At 33.3% G+C, this 26,555-nt stretch overlaps 1 protein-coding gene across 2 annotated transcripts in view; it reads left to right on the top strand.

Annotated features, from left to right (window-relative positions):
• The first annotated feature begins 14,581 nt into the window (after positions 1 to 14,581).
• Positions 14,582 to 26,555, top strand: part of LOC115454644 (sex peptide receptor) — a 57,325-nt gene continuing 45,351 nt past the window's right edge. For both annotated transcript variants that reach the window (XM_037439757.1, XM_037439756.1), the window contains exon 1: positions 14,582 to 14,744. The gene's annotated coding sequence lies outside the window, so the exon portion shown is untranslated. The remainder of the gene's footprint in view (positions 14,745 to 26,555) is intronic.

Genomic DNA, 26,555 nt, shown 5'->3' with positions numbered 1-26,555 from the left:
TTTTAGGTACGTTTGCCGTGTTGAGCCGTTAGGTTTTTTCCCCGAAGCAGACACAGTGATAAGTACTGAGTTTTTCTACACAGTACTTACTAGACCAGTCAGAAATTTGTGGCCGATAGGCTCGCCCCCTATGACATCATCAGACAGAATACGCATGGCGGACAGTGAGAGCACCAGTTGCGTTTCTGTTGTGTCTTCGGGATTAAAAGTCGTGAGTGTGTGTGTGTTGTAAAAATAAGCTCTAATACTACGCGATGATATTGTGAGCTATCTATTCAAACTAATGGCAGACATATTGAGACATATTGATTTCATCAAAAAATTGGTAATTCTTTGTTCTATGGAAATAATTTTTTCGGACGTATTTCGACTTGAGATGAGCATAATCCCTGATTTCTATGAATTAGATAACATTTGCACCACTTTGTATGTGTTGTGAGCTGGGACGTTTTATGTTCTAACGCCAAGTCCGGAAATACCTACTTATTTTCTCTAGAATCTGTCTGTCATTATTTTATTTCATGTTAAACATCAAATTATTTATTTATCAAGCATATTTCTAAACTCCATGAATATAATTACGTTTGTATGCGTGTATCTGCATTATACAAATAATGTATGTTGTTATAATACCCAGTAATACTAAATATTTACTCAAGCAGAACAGTCTTTTATTAAGTATCCCGCATGCATAAACCTTATAAAGTACTTATTTTATAAAATGTTGTATTCAAAATATTGGTAAATTTTTGTTTTCAATCTTTGAGCAAGCCAATCTTCCTAACATCTACGAAGTAAAAGAAAATTTAATTATCGGGTGTGTTTTGTCACTTTGTATGTCAGAGAATTTTTCGTAGCCCTTGGATCTTTAAGGATTTTTAATGCCAATAATTATAAGTGACGTTACAATGAAATTAAATAACACATTGATAAATTATTGAGGCTTATAGAGAATTACGTAATCAACGACAGTTAAGGCTTCGCTAGCCTTTAATACTATCTCAGATAACGTAGATTCTCCAATTACATCGCACGAATGGTCAATGATCCACCTACCTCGAACAGGGTCTGCGCTCGGCACATATTCATGCTTCAAGTTCGGAATGAAGTTAGTATTGAAACTTCAGAAACTATGTTGACTAGTGTCGTACATAAAACAACAGAATATTACGTCAACTAGACAGTAGATGGAATTATTTTAGTCTAAGATTATTGTTTGTTTGAAATTATAACTTTTTTCAATGGTTATGATTATTATCCCGTATTTTTAGAAAGATTCTACTTTCTTTCTATTTCACTAATCTAAACTAAAATAATCTGGAACGAATATGATTTAATTTAATTATCACAAATTTTGTACAAAGTCACATAAGTCTTCAATTTCTTTAAGACCACCACTACGCAGCAACAGGCGAAAATTGCAGAAGTGTGTCAAAACGAGAGCCTTGACCCAATTGTTGGGGCGATGGCACCTAAAATTGAACGGTTCACTGATTAAACGGCAGTTGTTAAAAAAAATATAATGTATGATCGAAATGAGCCTTAGAAAACATTCGAAGCATGCAGACCTGAACAGATATGTTACTCAGAGAAAATCTGATAAAATAAGTGGTGTAGAAAATGCTGCCACGTGTCGCTTAGACCACTATGTCCTCGAACTATGCAAGGAGTCTTGAATACAAATACAAACTAGAGACAAATTACTATTAATCTTGTAACATTACTGACTCGGTGGCGGCGTTGTAATACATAAGTATTCGACACGAGTACGATAATTGCGCTGTGGTAATGGGTTCGAGTCTCGGGTCAGGCCAAAAAATAATTGCCTCTAGTTTTTCCATCTTAAAAATTACTCAGTTGCTCGGAGTCAGGAAGTCGGCGATGTGATACCCCCATGTAGAGACGTTAGTGCTGCGCCTGATCTTTCTTTGGTTATGACGGGTTACCGTCTCACCGGGCTATGAGTGAAGGAATAGAAGAGACCTGTGTATTGCGCACACACCTTTGCACTATAATATCTCCTGAGTACCTGCCTGATCTCCATTGAGATTGACCGCCGTGGCCCAAATTCGATTAGAAAAGATCTTGCAATTAAATTTTTAAAAAAATATTTTGATTTAAAAACATGTACAAATAAATGACAGATATACATACATATATTCACGATATTTTAAGACATAAAATACGATTTTCTTTTTGCGTCGGTGTAAAAGATATTGAAGTTTACAAACACGGTCAGTTATTTGCAGTTTGCACTTTGATCTATTCACAATCCTAACAAAGAGCTTATCAAAATAGCCAATTGTTCATGGGAACAGATAATAGGTTCTCCTAATAGCCGCTGAGTACTGGAAAGCTATTGTTAAATCTTTCGTCGTTAGCGCTATTGTTTGTTTGATTATTAATTATATTATGTTTCAATTGTGTTAACCTCTTGTCCATCCTACAATGGGAAGGTGGGGACCCTTCGGTAGCCGAGTATGGTGTGTATCATTTACTATTTATTTATTTATTTTATTTATTTACAAATCATAGCACTTACATTATGTGGGTTATTACAACTGCGTTAAGATGCGCACTAAGTTTAGAACTTGTATCGCGTATCCTTTACAAACCAGTAACAATAATTAGTTTGTCAGACTCTAGTTCGAAATCTCAAAGTTACAAAAAAGAAAACAAATAACAATAAAAATAATGATAACTACAAAATTCTCTATAAAGAATGAACTACTAAACTAAAACAGCACGAATTTCCTATTTACTGTTAACATCTAGAAAAATATAATATGACTATAAACTCTTAAAATTAATTACATAACCAAAACTGTTGAGATCAATACGAATGTAGAAAAAACAGCGGCAGGGTAAGACAATAAGAACCATTGTGTATGTGTGTGTGTATGTGTAAGTGTGTGTGTATGTGTATGCGTGTGTGTGTGTGTTTTTGAAAGTATTAAAAATAGATAACAAAAGGAAAATAGATGTTCTTGAAAGAGTAATTTTAAAATTTTACGGGACGTTATTTTGGTTTTAATAGGAGTAAAAAGAATGAAAGAAACAGTGGAGGCTTGAAGTTACGCATTTGTAATGGACTCAAGATTTTATGACTGTGTAGATAAGTAATTATAGAACAGTTGTCCTTTGCAAGTTTCAGTTATTGCAACTCTATTTGAGTTGGGTCATTGATCAATGGAGTCATGCTTTTAACAGAATCATACAATACTAGCAAACAAAGGAGGTTGGTGAAGATATTGATTATAAAACCATAAACTAACAGGTGTAAATCTGTTGCAAAAGGTTTACTACTATGCTAACGACGCTAACAATATTTTAACGAATTTTTGCAAGAGCTTATTTGCATCTCTTTAATGTATGACAAAATAAATTTTGTTTGAAACAGAATAATTTATCGTTTGGCTTTATATGGTGACAATATTTTGATTCGTAGCACGTCAGCTGTCGGTTTAATTTTATTTATATAGGCGTTGCCTACACAATACACATGTAGGTACAGATTTAACTGAACAGGCTGACAAATCAGTTAAAACCGTTAATTGTGTCTAGCCCGCAGTGCATAACAAGTTCTTGTTAATAGTGAGTGTGGACTTTGTAGTTTTGGAGCAGTATGGTTTAATGAAGCACATAGTTTAGTTTTATAAATTTAAACCGTATTGAATTTTAAATGAAAGACTACAATTATTAGAATTTATTATCTTTTCTATTTTCCATCGCCAGTTCCAGAAATCTTCGACAGAATTATTTAAAGGCGAAGTCTAAACAACAATCAATTTAATAAAATTAATATCTTTGTTAATAAAATTTTCTCAAAGTTATTAAATTTCAATATAAGTAAAATTAAGTCCTTTAGTGTAAGTTTTAGAATTGTAGTTGTGGAAGCAGATCGAAATATTATAGTATCGGGACTTGGGCCTTTAAAGTATATATCCTTGCATAGCATCACCTACTTGTCATGAAAGAGTGGGGATATAACTTTGGCAAATCAAACCAGAGATGGAAATCAACCTGAAAAACTGGGCTAACAAACCTAGACACAGGTATATATAGAACGTATATATCGATGGGTATAAAGTAATTAATTTTCAAGCCTGAAGTCCTTAAAGATCGAAGGCAAGACGTTCAGTTTAACGAGATGAATGATAAAGAAGCCCCTTTTATTACAAATTAAAAAATTTCCTGCATTGGATATTTTAATATCAATAAATATCTTCGGAATTAGTGTAAGTACTAAGGTCAACACAATATTCCATTCTTATAAAATAATCAAGTTTATTTAGAAGAAATCGAGACAGTTTTTTTAACAAATAAAGTTTGCAAATATATATAATATAATAATAAATAGTTTAAATATCAGGTTCTAGACTGCTTACAAACATATTCAAAGCTATATGTGAAAAAAAGTGTGCTCTTATTTTCACCAAAAAAGCGAAACACAAAATATATTGAATTTAGGTCAGTTTGATCTTAAGCAAAACATTCTTGGAAAATATCTTCTGGGCTCGAGTCTCTTGAGTTAATAAAAAAACGGCTGACAATCGGAAAATCTTACAGCAAATATTTCTTAGTTAAAAAAAACAAGCGTTATATAATCTCAACTATTAGGTTATTGAATGATTGATTCCCTCCTAGCCGACTTGCGGTGGCTCATCTCCACGAAGATCAGTCAGCTACACATTACATAATATTATCTTGCACAAATCTGTGCACAATACACAGGTCCATTCTTTGTTCCTTCACTCTCATAGTCTGATGATACAACGAATCAACATCAGGAGAGAGATCAGGCGCAGGACTAACGGCTTAACGTGTTTTACGTTTTAGTGCTACCCTCTCCTATTTTATTATATTATGTATAACGGCAGAAGGAAATTTTGCTGATTAACGATCGTTTCACCTTATCGTTTATATACGATATGCATAATTAATTCTAAAGTGCAGAAGGTAAACGTATAAACTTCAAACTAGGAAAGGTTAGATTTTCGAAGACGGGTAGCGGTGCGGACTCAAAGCTGCAAACATTTACTCATATATCAAAGGTAATACTGACCATTCTACTAAAATAATAATTTGATTGATTTGACCACAATATATAAAATGACAAGTATATGACGATTAAATTTTCTCAGCATAAATTGTTGGTGAAAATTCCAAATACACCTGTTGAAAGGCTGTATTTTAGTAACTTTTCTGTATAGGTATCGCGCTGATAGCTTTCTATAGCATAGGAATTAATATCATGGCTGCCGGCTACTTCATCTAAACTATTCACTGAATTTAAATGAAGCTTACTCACCAAGGGCACTTTAGGTTTCACAAACTATAAAATGTAGCAGGGAATATATAATTCATATAAGTTTCTATAAGTTCATCAAGGGATGGCGTTAAACATCGCCGCCACGGACAACTTGAATATTATTTAATGAAATTTCATAAATTATTACTAAATACATAATTCGATAACTTACAGGATCATCCTTATTGAATTTGAATATGAACTCGTATCGTATGCGACGTTACATCTGGTTAATACGGCAACCAGTCCTCCATAAAAATTATTGTTATTGCATTGCTTTCATACATTTTATTGCCGCTGGTCGTGTAATTGGCAAATAAATTTTGGTTTATCTGGTAATAAATCAACCCAATGTTTTGTAACCAGTGCACTATGAACTGAGATATCGCGTAATATATATTCCAATAGATGAGCCCCGCAAACTGTGTATACTGAACAGCAGGAGCTATATTGCCTGTACCAGTAATTCATACGCGTGACATATTGTGTTTTTTTTATCACCATTCTCTTATATCCTTTTCGTTGATTTATGTGATAATAAGAACGACAATTTTTTTTTTTAGCTGTGTTCACATGATGTGTGTACAAACAATAGACTGATAGCAGTCTGACAACTGCTTAATTGTGTTTATTCCGTACACCCAATAGTGCCATTATTATTACATTAGCTGATGATGTCTACACCTGAGTGCGCCGCACCTTACAGAGGGCATCAACTCCAAACAACAGCGCAGCAGTCCCAATTATAATATAGTTGCATATTTTTATCCTGCCTGAAAGTAAATATATAGCGCCATATGAAATAATATGGTCTAAATAATACAACAAGAGATTGCGATGGTGGATGGCATTATACCTCGAAAAATGAATGTTCACAGACTGACAACGGAAAATGATACGTCATGAGTCAGTATGGCTGGTTTTAATCTATACTCGCGTGGTCGTCCAAACAAACCATTACCAAATATTTAATTCATGAAAGCAATTTCCAAATGCTGGTCGCAGAAACATCTTGCGATTTGCCGCCAGTACCTAATGGCTCATTTTTAACACTTCAGTGAACACGCCTTTCCCTTCTCCATCTATAGGTGAATGGTTTTGGATCATAAGTTGGCGCAAATAAATATACATTATCTATAATTCACCGAATTTCGGGAGCCATTTACGATAAATATATAGCATTTAGAAAGTATTATCCTTACGATCTATCAATACGAATGTACCTATGGAATACTTGATTGATGGCGTACAAGGTTTTGGGTGATAGATACGTTAGTGTATTAAATAAAAAACCTTGACATAATTTACGTAAGAAGGACATTCTTTCTATTAAAATGTATCACTGTATAACAATGCTTTTCTGGAACTTTATTTCTATATTATGAAACAAGTCAAAAATTGTTCGAAGTTAAATTACTTTCTCGATAAGTAGAAAGGCATCTTGGCTGCGGCCCTTATACTATTATCGCTATAAGAATAATTGTGGCCATTACCTATAAAAGTATCTAGGACTAGTTTGATTAATTAATTATTGGACACGAAAAGTCTTGAATGAATCATTTAAGACCATCTTTTTATCTAAGTCGTGTACGAAATTGTATAGATCTTTTTGTTTAACTTAAATAATATAATGGATATATGTGCGTATGGATTGAAGGAATGAACGTGTGCTATGAAGATGCAACAAATCAAAATATTTTTTTCTTACTTAATACTTTCCTATATTAAAACAGTATTTTTCTTTTCTTTTCTTTTTTTCTTTTTTTTTATTCTTTTTTTTTCTTTTCTTTTTCATGATTGAAAACTATGATTGTAAATGTAGGCGAATGCACGCTGTACGCCGTTATTTAAGTATGAATCTATGTTCTCTTTTATTTGCTATCGCTAATTTTATTTTATGCCGCTCCAGGTTTAGTCGATTGGATTTCATCTTATCCCATGTTAACGGTGATGTGCGTGCATTAGCTTATATAACTATTGTGACTATGTACAAGAAAGACTTGGAAAAAAAATACAAAAGCAGTACTCAACAATTGATGACAAAAAAGAAAGCCCGGAGTTTCTTTCTGCTTTTCTTCTTCGGGTAGTCATCACTTAGGTAGCTAGTGAAAGGCTGGTAGGTTAGCTAGGTTAGGGCTCATGTCCTCGCCGGTGAGGATCGCGACGCGTTACCCTTCTATTTCCCCCTACTTGTCAGCCCGAGCTGGTTACTTCGGTTTGTACCTTGTCTTTTGTATAAACTTTATCCCTAATTTAAAATCTCCATAGTTATATAAGTAATTTTAATAGTTGTTTAGAAATAATAATTATTCTTATTCTTTGTTTTGACGTATCATAAGTGCAACTTTGTTCGCCTACGTGATAAATAAAGTATTTTATTTTTATTTTTACTATTTATGGAGTCATAATTAACAGTTAAAGGTGATATAAATTATACACACAATTTTGCAGCGACAAATAGTTATTATTTACGTTCATCAATGCTCGCTGCATAATATTATTTGACCGATAAACATAACATCAACGATAACCGTTAATTGTATTTTGATGAGAGCGATGGTGTCGTGACCCAATTCTTTAATAGCATATTTGTTTTCCTACATATAATAGCCATTTTCAATAAACGATCCCAATCTCAATCTTCAAAACTATCTCGAGAACGAACTAGTTGAAATAATGCGTTTGTAAGCATGCCAAAATAAATTGTTCCTATTTGTCAATTTTTGAGATAAATCGAATAAGCAATAGGGATTGCTTCTTGAAAATCGCAATAAGTGACTATATTTTTATTTCGTTTCTGTTAGACACAGCCCTGTGACACGTTACGCAGGGCGTGACTTCCGATGTCTATAAATTGTCATCTTCCCATTCAACGTCGGATACAAACTTCTAGGAATTCTTGTTTACTAACGCTCTAATACAAACAGCAGACCGACTTTATAAGGAGTTAATTTGCGAGAACTTACATACTTACACGTATTTTAGCCTAATGTCTTATAATGTAAGGGCGGGCTTTTATTTATAGGCGAAATTGTAAAATTTTCCTCGTGATCGGCGATGCTTGAATCGCCAAATTTAAAGCTAATATGTAAATTATTGTTGTATTAATTTATTAATTAATTATTGCTTTGGACCCGTGGTTATGATCCATTACGATTTATTATGATAGGTTTAGGACTCTTGTAATGCGATACGTCCGCTCATAAACAATAGCCACATCATACAAAATTTTGAATTATAAAGTACTGCGTGGTACTTCGATGACCTTGTTATTCCGAGACATAATATATGAACACTCACGTCCACTATTTACGATGGCTACAATGTCTTTCAAACTGAAACACAAATGCGCATGGCACCGGAGCCTTATTCTCTAACCCGCACGTTATTTTAACAGTGCGTAACAAGAACGAATCACAACGCATCATGTTTAGGACTATAGAAATTTGGCTTACAGAATACCATTCCACGCACATTTCTCGAAGATAACATGACACAGCCGCGTTACGCGTTTACACTATCATACAGAATAAGGGCCATTGCTTGGTTGTAGAAATAGCCATTGCGGTGTTACCTGCCCAGAAGGACTCTCGCATACAAAAGACCATTAGTAAAATACACTTGAAATCAAATCAAATATCGAAAGTAAAGTACACTTTATATTTACTACATTATTTTTAAAGTAGGCCTTAGAGTTTGGTAGAAACAAGTAGTACCCACTTCAGTTAAGCTAATGGATGGTTCTACGTCTTTGATCTGAAAGGGCCCTTTGTACTGAGTATCGGATCTTATTATGATGGACAACTCCGACGTATTGTAGGAGAGAAAATAGGATTGCGAATACTTAATAAAGAATTCATTTAGTTGGTTATATTAATCAGGATTAGTGTATGTTTATTTATTAGGACATCCAGTAGATGTTACATTATAACTAAGGTCTAAGAATGTAAGTTGTAACAATAAATTATGTGGTATGTTCCATTTGTTTGGAATTCCAATGTATATAGTTTTGTAACAGCTGGTGCATAACTGCCTTACTAAAGTTGTTGTAGTTTTGTGCGACATTTATAGTGGAAGCGGGACAAAACCTTGTTAAATGAAGCCAGACATAAGTATATAACGTTAAATAAAGCCTTAAATCTTTGTTGCGCAACAGGTAACGACATAACAAGCCATGGCGACGCGACATGCTACAACGCTCCGTTGCCGTCAGACGGGGAACAAGGAAAATATTCCTAATGGCTATCGATTTTCTACACTTCAGGCCATGTTTATCATTGAATAAATAAAAATAATATAACAGTAACAAATGTGTGCACACAGCTCAGCAGCGACTATAATTAATGCGAGGCGTGAGGCAGACATTTATGAGCCTTTTTGCGCAATTACCGAAGGACGGTGATGTTATTATTTGTGCTCTTTGCAAGCATTAGGCCCCATATACTGCGAGGCACTAGACAGTTGCCCTGTTCGCTATCCCTTAAGACTGCCACTGACAGTGCTCACCAAGTTTTTGTCAAGTCTACGGGTAACAGTGAAGAAATCAATTATAATAATTTAGTTTAAAGAAATGAGAAAACTATTTCTTGGAAGTCTCTCGTGGAAGTCGTATTACTTGGAAACCTGGAAATTAAAAATGTTATTGTGTTGGCTATTTCAATTTTTTTTTCAGACTTCGTTACTTGCTATCGTTTACACCATAGAAATTTCTAGTACTATATATAAGAAAATTATATAACACATACCAAGACGGCGATTGTTTAGCCGAACGTGTGAGAAGAATCTTTGACAGAAATGCTACTTCAGTCTTGTAGTCCCTCGCGTATTTCTTTTATGCTTTACTCCTAAAAGCCACTCTTATTGGACTATGCAGGAACGTATTTGACAAAATGTGAGCGAATGTATTTTGTTGGTTCTGCCAGTCAATAGCAAATGGCAAATAAATTAAAGAATATCGGATTCGCTTTAGAAAATTGAAATTTAAAATTAATTAAATAAGCTTTTTTAATAAACACTTTCTCAGAATCCGCTCTAAATGCCTTTTCGTTACTTAGAGACGAGACGGCGTCGCCATATTTTTGTTGCTACCTTAATCTAAATATTTTGTAATTGTTAAATTAAGGTATTGCATAAGGCAATGATAAAATCATATGAGGGTTTAGAAACACCGCGTTGGTTAGTAAAACAAATGTGAACGTACACTAATAAATCTATATAATGTAGGCACGTAAAGTTTATGCGGGTACTAACTATGAAGTATTGTGTAAGCTTTTTATGTCCAGCATTAAACAAGACTTAAAACTGGCAATTGCTCTACTATTTCAAGAGACGAAAATAAAACTGAATAAAATTTACAAGTTATATAGTTAAATATATATTTATTTTTATGTTATGTAAAGACGCGGTTTATGAAGCCGAGCCGTTTATTTTTTTGTCAAATTGCAACACATGTAGGGATGTAGTAGCTTAAAATTTCGATCACTACGATACACACGTTATCCCAGCAAAATCCTGTGTATAGACAAGTGATGTGCTAAAGTAAGCCAAAGCGTAGGCGGTAATCAAATTACGGGCTTTCATGCCTGTACATATGGTTGATAAGTTACAGTAGATACAGCGCCGAGTCTAAAAGAAAAGAAGCACGTGTTATCAAAATAATTAAACTCAGTAAGACGCAAAAAACATTCTTCTAACTCGTAGTATACTAATTGAATTTTATAATTTAATTGTTAATATCTTTACAGTTTACATCAGCTTTATGAACTTGACGTCCGGTCTGAGTAAGTTTGATCCGGGACAATAGTGATAACCCACTCGCACATTTCTCGGAAGGGCCGAACGGAACTTCGATAGCCCTTTTTGTCTGACTCAATCTATAAGGCCTTGTTATACCCGAACTTACTGATAACCCTTTGTACTCGAGCACTTCTGGAAATCGTAGAAATTGGATAAACATGAAGTTCAGTCGCATTCATTTCATAATGTATATATGCTTTGTATATATACATTTGGTAAAGAAACATCCAATTTATTGGCGTACTCGTTGAACACTACATTGTGTAATTATTTAATCTGTCAAAAAGTACGAAGTAGACAGCGAAAGTTAGAATTTCAAACTCCTTAGTTACAAAGGAGAGAAACGTTATTAATTTAAAGGAATGGAGGCAGTCTAATAGATTAATGGAAAGTCGGTTGTCTTTCAGGCGTAAAATTCTTAACTAACTTGTGGCATGTACCTGGCTGCCTACTTTACTAATGTTTTTTTATAGGAGACTGGTGAGAAACCTTCGCAGTTAAAAAATGATAATACAAAAAATACAAAGCCTAGTTAGGTTTGTCAAATTATGCATTCATATTTAATTAAGCTAATGATACAAAAAATCTTTTAAATACTCAGTAGAATGGCGTTCATAAACTACCATTGAATTACAAATTATAATTGAATGAGTCGGAAAGTAAATAAAGCACCAATTATAACTTTGTTCCAAACCATTAATTTAAAGATTACAAAGACCCAAATTTGAAATTATACCGCCAAGCTTTTGGCCATTGGGTTTGAGATACTTTTCCGCTGCATGATGTATGTCACTATAGTATAAATAAACGTGTTTAAAATAACTCTTTCTTCCGTCGCCTCATAATATATCAGCCCTGTATTATATACTTGCCCACTGCTGAGCACGGGCCTGCCCTACTACTGAGAGGGATTAGGCCTTAGTCCACCACGCTGGCCTAGTGCGGATTGGTAGACTTCACACACCTTCGAAATTTTTATAAAGAACTTCTCAGATGTGCAGGTTTCCTCACGATGTTTTACTTCACCGTTAAAGAGAACGATAAATTCACAAAGAATACACACATGATTTTTTTGAAAAGTCAGAGGTGTGTGCCCTTGGGATTTGAACCTGCGGACATTCGTCTCGGCAGTCCGTTCCACACCCAACTAGGCTATGCTACGAACGAAATAAAAAAAACACTTATATAACGCTTTTCTGTTAAACCAGCGCTACATAAATTTCCAAATCTATGCTAACGCAGTTTCCACGATTGGGTCAGCTTGGGAATGCTGTCTAGTTACAATATGGACAAACCGTATCATCATCAAGATCTGGTAAAGACTGAACTCAGTAAATTTTTATTATGATGATCTCACTAGTAAGTCATTACAAAATTTTGCTTATTTAGTTGTTTCTCCTCATTTATTGTATATTCGTTTATTTTCTGTACCAAAATAACACTTTATAAAAAGCAAATACCATAACAATATATAATACAGCCTTACATTATTTATATAGGTACAGGAAATTACAAAGTTTTATCAAGCTTAGCGCGTGTTTATCCTTATGAGAGAAATCGTATTTTCCGGTAAAACTGCTCTTTGTCCGGATGGTCATAATAACATTTAAGCTATGTACATAAATACCGATTTTGGTTCCCGATTTCTCTTAAAAAATGTAGAAATATATCTTACAAGAATTATATCGTGTATAATGAATATGTAATGTCTGGTTCCTCTCTCTATGGCTTAATGCAAAATACCATCGTGTATATTGATTGTTTTAAAAAATGTATTATTATTAAAAACGTCATTTATGACGAAGACATAACGATTTATTACGGTTAAATAAGGGTTATCTAACTTGAGTCTCTACACATTTTAATTAATCACGTTCTTGTTCGCGAATCACAAAAAATACTTGATATAGGTTGAGAGGATGAGCTAATAGGTTTTGTAGCTAGTCCTAGTTTACGCAAATTGCTGAAAAATCTGATTGAAATAGGTTTTGTAGAGTCGGAAATGGGAAATGACCACTCCCAAACACAGACTAAATGACACGGGGTAATCAATGAAGCAGAAACTTCTAATTTCGCACAGTCGTGTCGGGTGAGAGTTGCTTGTGAACAAAGTGATATCTATATTTAGGGGTCCGCGCCAATTACATTTTCCGTCAGTTATCGCGCCTCGGACTAATATAGGTTGTGGCAATATATGGGGACTTCGCGTCGATATTTATTCGAGATATTTCGTATCCGAAGAGGAAAACAAATGTAAGGATTGTGATAATAATCATTATTTATTTCCGAATACTAACAAGTACTGAATTATTACTATTGTAAATAAATTTTGTGGTTTTATACTAGGCTTTACTCGCGGTTTCATTCGTGGGAAAAGCCTATCCCGCTACAAAAGTCCCTAATTGTACGGTATCAATGCCATCTGCTTAAAATATCGTATTAAAAAGTTTCATTATTTCCCATAGGAGCAAATTACCGGGATAAAAAGTAACTCTATGTGTTAAAACAGGATGTAGTTTACTAAGTTTGCCAAAATTCATCTAAGTTCGTTTAGTTATATCCGAATTTACTTCTGACAAGGATGAAACATTCAAACGTTTCCACAAACTTTCGCACTTATAAAATAGTAAGATAAGAAAAAAAAGTAAGAAAAAGACTATAATAGGTAGTAACTATTGAAAGATTATTTTCTTAAGTTGTGGCAAGACTATTGCATTAAACAATAAATGATTATTCAATAAACGTTTCTAAAGCTACGTTGAGAGGGTATGAATTTATATTTTTGCATAATGCATAATCGTCCGCGACCTCGTTTATTTTTTATTTTATACAACAATATTATACAAGTAGAAATATTTATGTAAATTTGTCACCCAAAACGTTTAATATCTGAAAAACAGCATCGGTTTTGTATTGTTTCTAAAGATTGCTTTACAGGCTTATTTCTAAGGTTAACGACAACGCGTGTTAAATTAAATAATGGGACTGTTAATTTTTATTTTATTTATTCACGTGGCGTACAGAATTTCTTTTGTTTCCTGCATTTTTTAGGTGAAGTTGACATATTTAAAAAAGCCTACAAAGAATAGCTAAGATTAAACTATACAAAGGTTAAGTTAAACAGATTTGAATATCGATTGATTTGAAGGCGCTCTAAGATTTTTAAAATCTATTTATATTAAAACATTTTATACTCTGCACTCGTCAAAATATTGCAAACGTAAGTTAACCAATCGTATTAAAATACCACCAGAACCAGGTAACAATAGATAAAAATCGGCACTATCTAAATTAACAGACTCATTTTAAATTTAGCAACGTTTTGTTTGTGTTAATATTTATGAGCATTTGATATGCATACTTTTTGTAATTAGACAATATTTTCTGAAAAGCAATACTAATGATTGTTTTGGAGTTTTGGAAGAGGAGCGATGCGAAGCGGCGACTTCTTTGATACAGTTTACACTTTACAGCAGTGCGAAGTGAGACGTCGGTTTCGGTGCACGCGGCCGCACGCCCGCCCGCTGTATTCCGATTTTCCAGTGGGGAAACGGAACGTTTTCCTCTATTCTCACATAAATATAGAGACTGTGCATAGACGGAATAAAATGAAGCTTTCTTTTTATTGGAATAATTGGTAAGTACAAAAGTATAAAGAAAGAAATTGGTTTTAGTGGTAAACCTGTTATGTTAGCCGAAAATATTTGTTTACGAGTAAATGAAACATATTTTATAGTCAATTATATGTGGCTGTTAGAGTTAAGATGAATTTGAATACAAATAAATAAGATTATGATAGAATTAAATGACTGTAAATAGATTTTTATTTAATAAGTAATTTTTTAAATTATAAATACTAACAATTAGTCATCAATGTAGTTTTTGAAGTATGGTATAATTCATTGTCTTAATATTTAAATTAATTTGCATAATACATTATGTACTGACACACGTACCACATACTTGTATTAATATTTCATTTAAGTTACTGAATACTCTAAATTATTATATATTTTTCAATCTTATTATATTTTTAATCTTATTTAAGTTCAATGAAGTATTATTTTCTGCTTAGTGGAACTCCATTGCTGTATTAGATAAGACGCTGAGCAAGGGAAGTGTTCATTGGAGGAAAGTTTTTCAGTGGGCACGCTCCAGGCGCGCCTCTAGCCGCGTTAAATAAATCGTTTTCTTTTATCACCCCACCCGTTAGACCATAGTCCATTTGTCAAAGCGTTCCGAGAACTTCAACCATATTAATAATCGGAATACTAATAGTGGAATTAAACTAAAACTAATCAGAATAATTCCCTTTCTTCAAAGGCTTGCTTTCATTAAAATTACCATATTTTCAACACTTTCTAAAGTCTATTTTGAATGTACAATTTGTGTAGGCCGAATACTAAGTCTACCCAAGTAAAGTTTAACTGTTGAACAGACAAGGCACATTGCGTTTGGTAACTTGGGCAAATAGGGGTCGCTGTAGACGCATGTGGTCAACAGATTTATTGCCGGAGGCTCGGCAATAAACCCTCTCTCCTCACTTCCCTTTCAATTTCTCAAGGAAAGGAAGATTTCGTAGCACATTTGTCCTTTGGCTGGCAATAACTATAAACTATCAGACGGTCCACGCGCTAGCTTGCTCTATATAACTATATACACATTGCACACATTTTCTTTTGAAATCAATGCCGTATACGCGGGACTACTTTATGCTTTGGCTCTGCTCTCGTAGAACTCCTGTTCCGAAATAAAATTACTAATGCACTATTCCAGGATAATTATTATAATAAATATACCAGTCTTGTATATACTGCCCACTGCTGAGCACGGGTCTCTTCTACTACTGAGCGGGTTAGACTTTAGTCTACCACGCTGGCCTCCATAAAAATGTTTTCCTTCATGAAAGCGGAGGATTATAATTGATAACTTATATAACATCTAACTTCGAAAAGTCAGAGGTATGTGTCTAGGGTTTTGAACTCGGCGACTTTCGTCCGGCAGTCCGCTTAATAACTAGGTTATAATCCACTCAACTATAAATAATAACCCATGTGGTAATTTATTTCAAAATAGTTCCAACAGTTTTTGTATTTACTTTTAACAAGCATCTTTACATATTCATGCATTTAGAGTCAGTATGATTATGAAGAAGGTTATGCAAATTAGCAAAAATTTAAAAATAAATTCTTGTTTTGGCGTTAAAAATTTAGTAAATTTATTAAACTTTGGGCGGTTTATGTATTTTTAAAAACATATTTCATAAGTTGTGGCACTCTCGTCCGACCTCCATCACCAACCTCGCCGCGATGTAGTATATTGAACAATGTTTAGAGTAATAGAGACAATAACAGCGAATTTCGCGGCAATGTCATTACAAAGATTTAGTACCTATGGGTACTAATTTTCATTTCACATATTATTTAATTGCCGCATTACAAATATTATTATAATAGCTACTTGAACATATTATATAACATGTATATTTCAGCTCAATGGCCTGTTTTTAATTTTCTGAAAATTCAATCACTACAACTGGAAGACCATTCTAGTTCAGTACTTGACCAACAATATAATTATAGTAAAAAATAAATAAAAATTTAAATAAGGTACATAGATCGTCATGAAGAAATAAATTGCAAATAAATTTAGCATAACTTAAATATCTTTTATTGTTCAACAGCGGAATTCAAACTGCGCAAGTACATACTTCTTGGGAAACATTTGCCTGTATTTGTATGAGTTGCAATAATTCTTTTGGCATCCAATAACTAAACCAAAGGCGATGTAAAAATTTTAGTATGCTAATAACAAAAACCTTAATAGCCTTTTCGTACTTAAGGCTTAAACATTGTCAGTGGAAGGTAAACAAATAAAAAAATAATTAAGTAACTAACTATGCATGGCTGATTTAACGTCATAATTTCTGACTGACCTGGTTTCTTATCTTCGCGTAATGATTTCTGCCGGACGATATCAATCGGCGTTAACAACTTAGCGCACTTTCGCGGAAGGGATAAAGGGGTTCCGGTGTCGTTCCTTTTACGGACATTGAAAATGGAAACCACTTTATACCAGCCTAGTAAAACCATGGAACTGTCAGTTATATGCTAATGACAACAGTAGAACATTAATATATGAACATTATAAGCACATTAAAAAACATAGAATGTTGCTCGATTTTCGTTTGATTGTTGTAGTTTTCTTAATCTTCATTTAAATTCTTAATCTTCATTTAATATGATTTTTAATGAGTCATAACCAGATATATTGATGTGATGTGAATATAAAAACAGTATGTTGTAATGATTTCTGTGTTGTCAGTATTGTTTGTTAGTTACGACTCTTACCGTTAGTTGAGAGGCTCGCTGGTTTCGTCACTCAGTGAAAAATTATATTTTTATGTACCTTAGGTTTGGCGAAAACTGCTCAATTCACTCTTCAACATTATATTCTTCTTTAGTTTAATTTAAATCCTTAGGAAGTTAGTAATGTTATACACAAATACAATCCAGAATATTAGCATAGTAAGCATTCGTAAGTTTATTTCAGGACTCGAGAAATCCAATACTAGACACGCCATAATTCTCAATTTACAGAAGCCTATAGGTTTAATTTATTTTGTGTAGTCTAGCGAAGTTCCTTTTCTCCAATAATGCTATAATTAGAGTCCGTATCCCGAGACACCTATACTGAAAATAATCGAAAAACTTGATGACGCAATGAATTCATGAGTTGGTTGAAGTTTTAATTGGACATATTGTATGATATTTTAACATATTTAGTTTTCAAGAACCTGCTTATTCAACTGTAAAGTTTTCGTCTCCCCATACTCCGACATACGATGAGATTTAAATGAGCAGTGTTCATGCATTCCAAATGTCTGCTTACATTATTACATAGCCCGAAACTTCTCAAAACATATAATAGAGAATAAATTTATTTTATATTCGCATCTTATGCACCTAATGACTTTGTTTGTGGTCACCCTTGTAATAAATGAATAAAGTTTTGAAATTTGAATTTGGCCAAAATTTTGGCAAAACTCGACATTTTTTTTAATAAAAAGTAGCCTATGGCAACCCTGTCTTTGCCAGATGGTAGATAACAAATTTCGTAATGCCCAGAAATTACACTCACTCCAATATACTTCAAATTAGATTATAATAGTGCTTACAAATTCCATCTGGCTAGAGCAATAATTAAGTCTACCTACTTAGATAGACTCTATGGTGAGGCCTACTACCTAGCTATTTAGTTAACCCAAATATATTAAAAGGGAATTCAAATAAGATCATTTTTTTGTCAACTCATTTCGTATGTAATGGTCCGGAATCGTCATGTCGTAACCAGATCTTTGTTTAATTTTTACAGTAAAATATTGTACTTCCGTCGAAAAACGAATATTCTTTCATTTTATCTAAGTTCTCGTAATCGAAGTTGTTTAAATTCGTATCTCCGTAAAAGGTTTTGTTAAACGATATCAAGGCACGAGGGAGTTATTACCTAAATATAGTCTTTATTTATTAACGACTGCCACGGTGGCGTAGTTGTAATTACTGCGGTGAGGGCTCGAGTTCAAATCCTGGGTCGGGCCAAAATAATTGTGACGGGATTGTTCCATCTTAAAATATTATTCAGTCGCAGCAAGGAAGTTGGCGGTGTGATACCCCGTGCGTCGGAAAGCACGTAAAGCCGCTGGTCCAGCGCCTGATCTCCCTCCGGTCATATCGGATTGCCGTCTCACCGAACTATGAGAGAGAAGGAACAGAGAGTGCACCTTTGCTGTGCATTCGCACACACTTGTGCTAATGGCACACACTTGTAATAATATCTCCTGTGGTACCTGACTGATCTTCATTGAGATTGGCCGCCGGGGACGAAAATTCGGCTAGGAGGATTCATTCATTCATTTTAATCAATGTTTCTTGTAATAGATTCACTTTAGAAATATTGTTGGTACAAAAATGTATTTTTGGTCTAAAGCGTATATCAATTTTACGTTAACAAGGGAATGGGCGAGCGCCAATTATATCGTATAAAAAGGTTACCCACGTAAAAGATATTTTATCGCACTTACGCAATACACGTAATAAGTTTTTTCATTTTCGCTTTCATAATTACAAGCCCGTCAGTTCTTGCGACTGAACATACGCATGCCAAAATTATTATACTAATGACGACTTAATGTTCTTTGTAATAAAGTAAAATATTCAACTGTTTATATATATTCATGAGAATAAGAATGTATGATAAAAATGATTAGTGGTTCTAGGACTTATGAAGCCAGGTCGGTATGTTTTTTTAACTGACATTAGGCTCTTTTATGTATAGAGGACATAGTAACTTGATTGGTTAAGCGACAAATTGGAATGCGGGAGTCGAACCGAGATTATGTTATATATGCGAGTAATGGCCTCTCGCCTATGGGCCTAATTGATTTACGATTAGCATGTTAACAAAAATTACGAAATGTAGCCGGGCATTTCGCCTTATATGGAAGAACTGACTATACTTTCAACATATTATAATGCAGATGCTAATTTTTTGAGAAAAGTTAAGAAAATATTCTGACTGTCGTCATTTGTATTTGCAGTGAGTAGGTGGACCTTGTTTGGTGGAACTTGTCGCTTTGTAAATTTGTAGAGACTCGGTGTCAGTTGCATGGAATATAGAATGGTCAACATAATACATGACAATCTAAACATCGTTATTTATATTTCTGCGTTCTATTAAAAAAAATATAAGTTTCCAACGTTATTGCTATATAAGTATTGTTTTAAAAATGGAATAGCCAGGTTGAATACATATGGCATGTACTTGCAAGTTGGATTGAGTAAGCACTATAATACTTCTATCGACATTTTCAAGAATTTAATAACCATCCCGATATTATTATCCCATTATCTAAAACTTGTCAGGACCCGTTCCGATGCTTCCGGTATGTTGTGCAATTTCTTTAGTTGGAATTCGCGGCAACTATTCAAAATAATTTGATACACGTAGGAAAAACTTTAACAGGAGCAACATTTAAGATTTAATTTTATTCTTTTGTTCGTTTAATATGCTTATAATATTGTTACACGATTAGTTCACTCTTTAATGAAACAAAAATCGAAGCGTTAGTGTTTTGGTAATCACATTCCACTATTTTTAAATACAGTATAAATGGGCCGGCGAATCAGTGATCCGTTTTATATCAGTTAGTGATAATAGCTTTGCTACCTACTACTCTGTCACAGAAAACCATCGTGAAATTATTTTAATTTTATTTTATTTAAGTTATTTTTAGTTCCCATTGCTGTGAAATATGGAGACCCATATAATCTTACTTTCCCCTTCCTCCCGTTCCTCGTTTACTGACAAATCCGCTGATATTGTAAAAACTTACGGGCGGTGATGATATGTACCACCTGGCGACTTACATAATAAATTTTGCTCGTAGATATAAAAATATTATGATGTTATAATGTACTAAATGTTTGATTCGTTTTCCACACTTTGTGTTATTCAAAGATTGTAGGTTAACAAGAACACATATTTCGGAATAAAAATATATTGAAAAATAGCATTGAATAGACGTCACTGTAGTTATTAAAGTAAAGGCGATCAATTTGGTACACATTATAATCACTTGGCTTTTGTGGAATTGTCTGAATTTGTGTTGGCTTATACACCTTTCACATTTTTCAGAGTCAATGAAGTCAGCAGTATAGATTACCGTCAAACATTTTAATAGTTAAAGTATAATTTAAGGAGAATGACCGCAAAATGTTAATTCTAAATTATCTTTAGAGAGTATTAGAATCACTGTGTAGATATTTTGTCTACACGAATAGCCCGGTTCCACCGGAATAGTGCACACGTTGGATATTATTTAACATTAAGTGACTCCTACGTAGTTGTTTATTATCTCAAGAAAAAAAAATATTATCAGCTATATCATTAACATATCTAAAAAATATATTTAGTTTATATTGTATGAAGAACGGAGTGAGTTGTATGTTTATAAATATGTATGTGCTTATTTAGTAGTATCTAATGTACAACTGTTTGTTTTCCCCCAATAAATAAAATGAAACTTCGGAGTCACTAAAACCTACCCAATGCGCCCATTTCATACCTATTATCGTATACATATCAAGAAATCATAACAATATCAACTCATGTTTATGTAACTGCGTGAATTGGCAATTATAATTTTCGTCTTAACTCTGTTGTTTCTTCAGGGTTATGGGGTACCGACAGTGTAAATATAGCTGCGCATAATTCTCGCATAAGAACACTCAACGGATTTTTCTAAATTGGTATCTGTAATCGATGAATCACTTTCAATCACTTTTGCAGAGAACACATTAACGATAATGTTATCAAATTTTGTGTTTCATAATTCAGTCCCTTCATTGTCTAGTATATATGTCGATTTTTACCTTATAAAATTATATTATGTAGTGGTGTTCTTCGTTATGTATGTTTACATAAATAAAAAAATAACTCTACACACTATTAATACTATCAACAATAGGTGTAATGATTAATTATTAAAAAAAGCCGTGATGTCTCAATAACCTACTTCAATTCGCTGTTGTAAATCCTAGGTAGATATTTACGAAAAGTATAAAAAAAAATGTTTTAAATGTAGTATAAAATAGAATTTTACCAGGCCAAAATAAATTAGTTATTAGCTGTATACTACTACCTACTCTGCTCACTGTTTCTTTCACGTTTTATTAGATTAAATAAATTCAGCATCAGTCAACATCGCTGTTCATTAAAGGTTAGGGGATAGCAAATCGAAAAAGTTTTAGGGAGAATGTAAACTTAGCCTCAGCTAAAATAGTAGGCAAGGGTAGCGGGATACAATGTTCCGACGAGTAAACTACAATAAAAAGGATAATCGTGAAAGGGATGCCAAACTCAAGGAATAATGATGAGTGGTGAATTTTAAATTAGGGCTAACGAATTTGTTGTTTATATTTTATATACAATTTTGTTTCTGGCATTAATTCTGAGTACTTTGTATTGTTTTGAATTGGTCTTTTAACGTGACGTAATCAAGTTCTCGCGGAAGTTATTCCATAATATTATTTATTATTATAGTTAAATAATAATAGTCTTTCAATATTATATATTTCTATAATTAAGATAAAACAAAATCTTCATTTTAAGCGTACTATTGCGAAGAGTAATGAGAGGTAGGACAATATTTGTATAAAATAATGTCCAAAGAGTAATGAGAGTTAGGATAATATTTGTATAAAATAATTGGGACTAGATTTTGAATTTGGTAATAAATAGTTCCTGAAGATGGATGTTTCGCGATATCTCATGAGAATATAGTAATAAATTCCATGAAAGAATATAAAGTTTGCAAACAAAGTGTATCTAATTTCAGGAAATTAACTAGGTAGAATATTTCACTGTTTTAAGTCGCTTTGTACGCAACAGTGTAATCTATTTCTTTTGAATTACATCACATGGTTACCACTTGATAACAATTAAATTTCACGCGACGCAAATTTCACGAAGGGATGTAAGATTGATCTCTGTGTAAATTGGGACCACCCACGGGGAGCGCCAGTTGGAGATTTGAGATTGCGCCCTGCTCTAGTACTTTCATATGTCGCTATCACCCTTACTGTGTTTCCCTATTATTTATCTAGGCTACTGCTTCGGCAATTGTATATAACGGGAAGTTAATTTGGTATTTATTATAAAAGTATTTTTCCTAACATTTTAGTATTTATATTTTAAGAACTTTTTACATTTTTGATACAATTTAACTTAGTATTAGCTACACAGTATAACGCGACCTTGGAGTAATTATTAAGTATTTGTATTTACATAATTATTTTTTATTACAGTGGTGATATGATTACATCAGATATAGTTTAATTAAATGAAAAGTAGTTTAATAGTTTTTTTAGCTTAGTTGAGAGAAGATCGAGTTGCTATGTCCACAAGCAACTCTAAATTTTCTAGTTATATGTGTATTCTTTGTGAATTTTCTAAGAAGTTCTCTATAAGAATTTTGAGGATATATGAAATCTACCAATCCACATTGGGTCAGCTTGGCAGACTTAGGCCAATCCCTATCAATAGTAGTGAATGCTCGTGCCCAGCAGTGGGACTGTACAGGGCTAATATTATTATATATTTTGTAAGTTAGTATATCAGTTATTCTGCAACGATATTACGTTATTCAGTTATTGCCATCTTAATTTAATTTACCTTGAATTTACTCAAGGGTTTAATTCTAAGCAGATATTGGAAATCTCAATTTGACATAATAGGACGTGATTGCCTATTGGAGCTCTCTATAGTAGTCTGCTTTGGAAGTCTCTTACTACGTATTTTGAAATTTTAAATCAGCTACTTTTGAGACTGACTGTACATAAAGTGAATTAAAAAAATAATCGACACATAATATAGTAAATACTTTTAAAATATATATTACCTTTGCTAGCAATTATAATGAATTAGGTAAACAATTTTTTTTGATAAATTGATAGTTTTTGTTTTCTACACGTCCTGTCAAAGTTAATTAATTATATCAGTATATATATTACGCTTGGAAATGGTATCATATTAGGTAGTTACAACTTAAATTATACGTTAATTTAATTATATTATACTAATGTCATATACTGACAGATTGTTTAGACATTCGTTGAATTTAGCCTTTGTATAATGAATGTATATCAATGAACCGTAATTATTTTTTTGATAATAATATTATGTTGCCCTATATTCCAAGTTCGAATGACCTATGTTAATAGATGTTAATTAAGGTAATTATTAGGTACGTGGTTTCACGATACACATTAAATGTTTTGAATTTGTTTGCGGATAAAGATTAATTATAATAGATATTTTACTCTAAGATTTATTAGTAAAATATTTTTTAATTAGAAACTGTGATAAGCTTTTTAATTTTGCTAAATAAAATTCGGTTATCCGATCCGCTTCGCAGATTGGAACGTAATTGCGCAAACCTATGGAGTGTACTTCAAATTATCACTTTTAATAAAATCGGGTGACCTTATCTCGTGCAATCTCGTGATTAAATCTCATCACGTGACGTTAAGCCGGTTCATGGTTCGAGTGCTTACACATGTCGTTGTCGAGATTTATTAATAACACGTTTGCAATACAACATAGTACACTAGTTTGCAATACAATAAGTCTATGGATATATTTTGTACAGTATTATATCGAGGAATATCTAGTCTGGTATTAACTTTATGTAAAGGGTTACTTAAGTCACTAATTGTCATTTCGACACGCCATGATCAAAGCTCTTTAACATTCTCTGAAGTATATAAAACGTATGTATTTGAAAAGACAACGTCGTCCCGAAGTACATAAGTAAGCTAAAGTTCATTCCACTCTGCTTAGTACTAATTCCTCAAATAAGAATTCAATCTAAAAAGTGTTGACATTTATTTTTAATAGATGTTAGGGAGTAAATTTTACAAATCTTTTTTTACAAAATTATTCAGACGGCGATAGCCTAGTTGGTTATGGAACGGTCTGCCGAGACGAATGTGCACAGGTTCAAATCCCAAGGGCGCACACCTCTGACTTTTCTAAAAAAATATGTGTGTATTCTTTGTGAATTATCGCTTACTTTAACGGTGAAGGAAAACATCGTGAGGAAACCTGCATACCTGAGAAATTCTCTGTAGGAATTTTCGAGGGTGAGTAAAGTCTACCAATCCGCACTGGGCCAGGGTGTTGGACTAAGGCCTAATCCCTCTCTGTAGTAGAGGAGGCATGTACCCAACAGTAAGACAGTATATAATACAGGGCTGATATTATTATTATTTTATTCAGACGACTTTCACGATCACATTGACGGTGAATTCCAAGGGAGCCCTTCGCGGTATCACATGCCTAATTTTATCTCATGGACAAGTAACGTACGTAGGATCTATAGAATAACGGCATAACTGTGAAACTAAAGTCATTATGGCGGAGAGTTGGTGATAACAAATGTCGTATCATAAAATAAATCGCCGCATTTGGAACAAACCATTTAGGTATAAGAGGTTTCATTTCAGTAATCTGAAATGTTGAAGATTTATTATACATAAGGGTATACAATATACATATAGGATACAATCGAGTAGGTATCTACAACAGATTATTGCATGATAACATTACATAATATACGTAATTAAGAACGTTTTTATTAACATAGAACAATGAGTTGGCCGTCAACATCAATTGTTTTATGTTTGCGTAGATAATATTATAACACTGCATAATAATTACGTGTATAATGTGTATCTATTTCCACTTAAGTATTGTTCCTGTAAATAAGAAATGGTTTAGTTCAAGATTGTTCGACGATCCATTTTCGCGCTCAAATAACATTGTCTATTATTATACTAGTTATACTAGTATATAAAGCTGAAGAGTTTGTTGGAACGCGCTAATCTCAGGAACCACTAATTCGAATTCAACATTGTAAAATTCATTTAGTGATGAGTAGCCAGATAGATAGATATATAACATCACTCTATGACCAATAGGAGTGGAGCATCATTGCAAAATGTTGCAAAAACGGAGAACATGTCTTCTTTTGAGAGCTTTTGTGTTCTAAAAATTATATAATAAAACAAAGTCCCCTGTCATCTCTATTTGCCTATATAAACGGGATAAACTCAAAGACTACCCAACAGATTCCTATGAAATTTGATATGGGGATAGTTTAGGTGTTGGGAAAGACATAGGCTACATTCTATTCCTCGAAAAAATATAACGAGACATCTATCCCGGAAAACTTGTTTATGCGGGCGAACCCTCGAGTAAAACCTTGTATGTTATATAATAAAAAGATCGACGGAAAAACGTCGTACCATTTTAAAAGCATTTCAAGGGATATGCGCCCGATGTGTTTCAAAGATTTATGTTACAATTTTATATTTTCAATGCAATTTCCGTAGTTTAAGCATGAAATAGAAAATAAGTTATAACAGTAAAACTGTATAGAAAGATACATCCAAATTGAAAGATATGTAATGTTATAACGGCAAATTTTAAAGTTGTCATTATTTGGCATATAGGTATCTTCCACCCCAATACGAACACCGAAATAGAAGTGCACAATAATTCTAGTAATGTGAGGAACCATATCCATTCATGTTGGAATTGATGCTGAATGCATCCAAAAACGTCAGGAGATTAGTTCCTTCAAAACAGTCAATATGGCTGAATTCTAATTCAAGGCTCATTGTAAGCCCAAGGCTGGATCACGTGACTCGAAAGACTTCTTAGCAATAAACCACTTTTTATTCCGTGCAGATTTATTCACGGCGCGGAAGCGACCGCGTCCGGTCTATTACCGTTCTTGAAATGCTGTAATGACTTTTGTTTTAAAGTAAAATTAGATCTTAAGAATATCGTGTGTGGATTTACTACAGTTTATTTTTATAAGCAATTA

Source organism: Manduca sexta, chromosome 17 (genome assembly GCF_014839805.1).
Source record: "Manduca sexta isolate Smith_Timp_Sample1 chromosome 17, JHU_Msex_v1.0, whole genome shotgun sequence".
In the NCBI taxonomy this organism is placed as follows: Eukaryota; Metazoa; Arthropoda; class Insecta; order Lepidoptera; family Sphingidae; genus Manduca; species Manduca sexta.
Note: the sequence above shows the minus strand (reverse complement) of the source record. Positions and strands in the feature narration are given on the sequence as shown.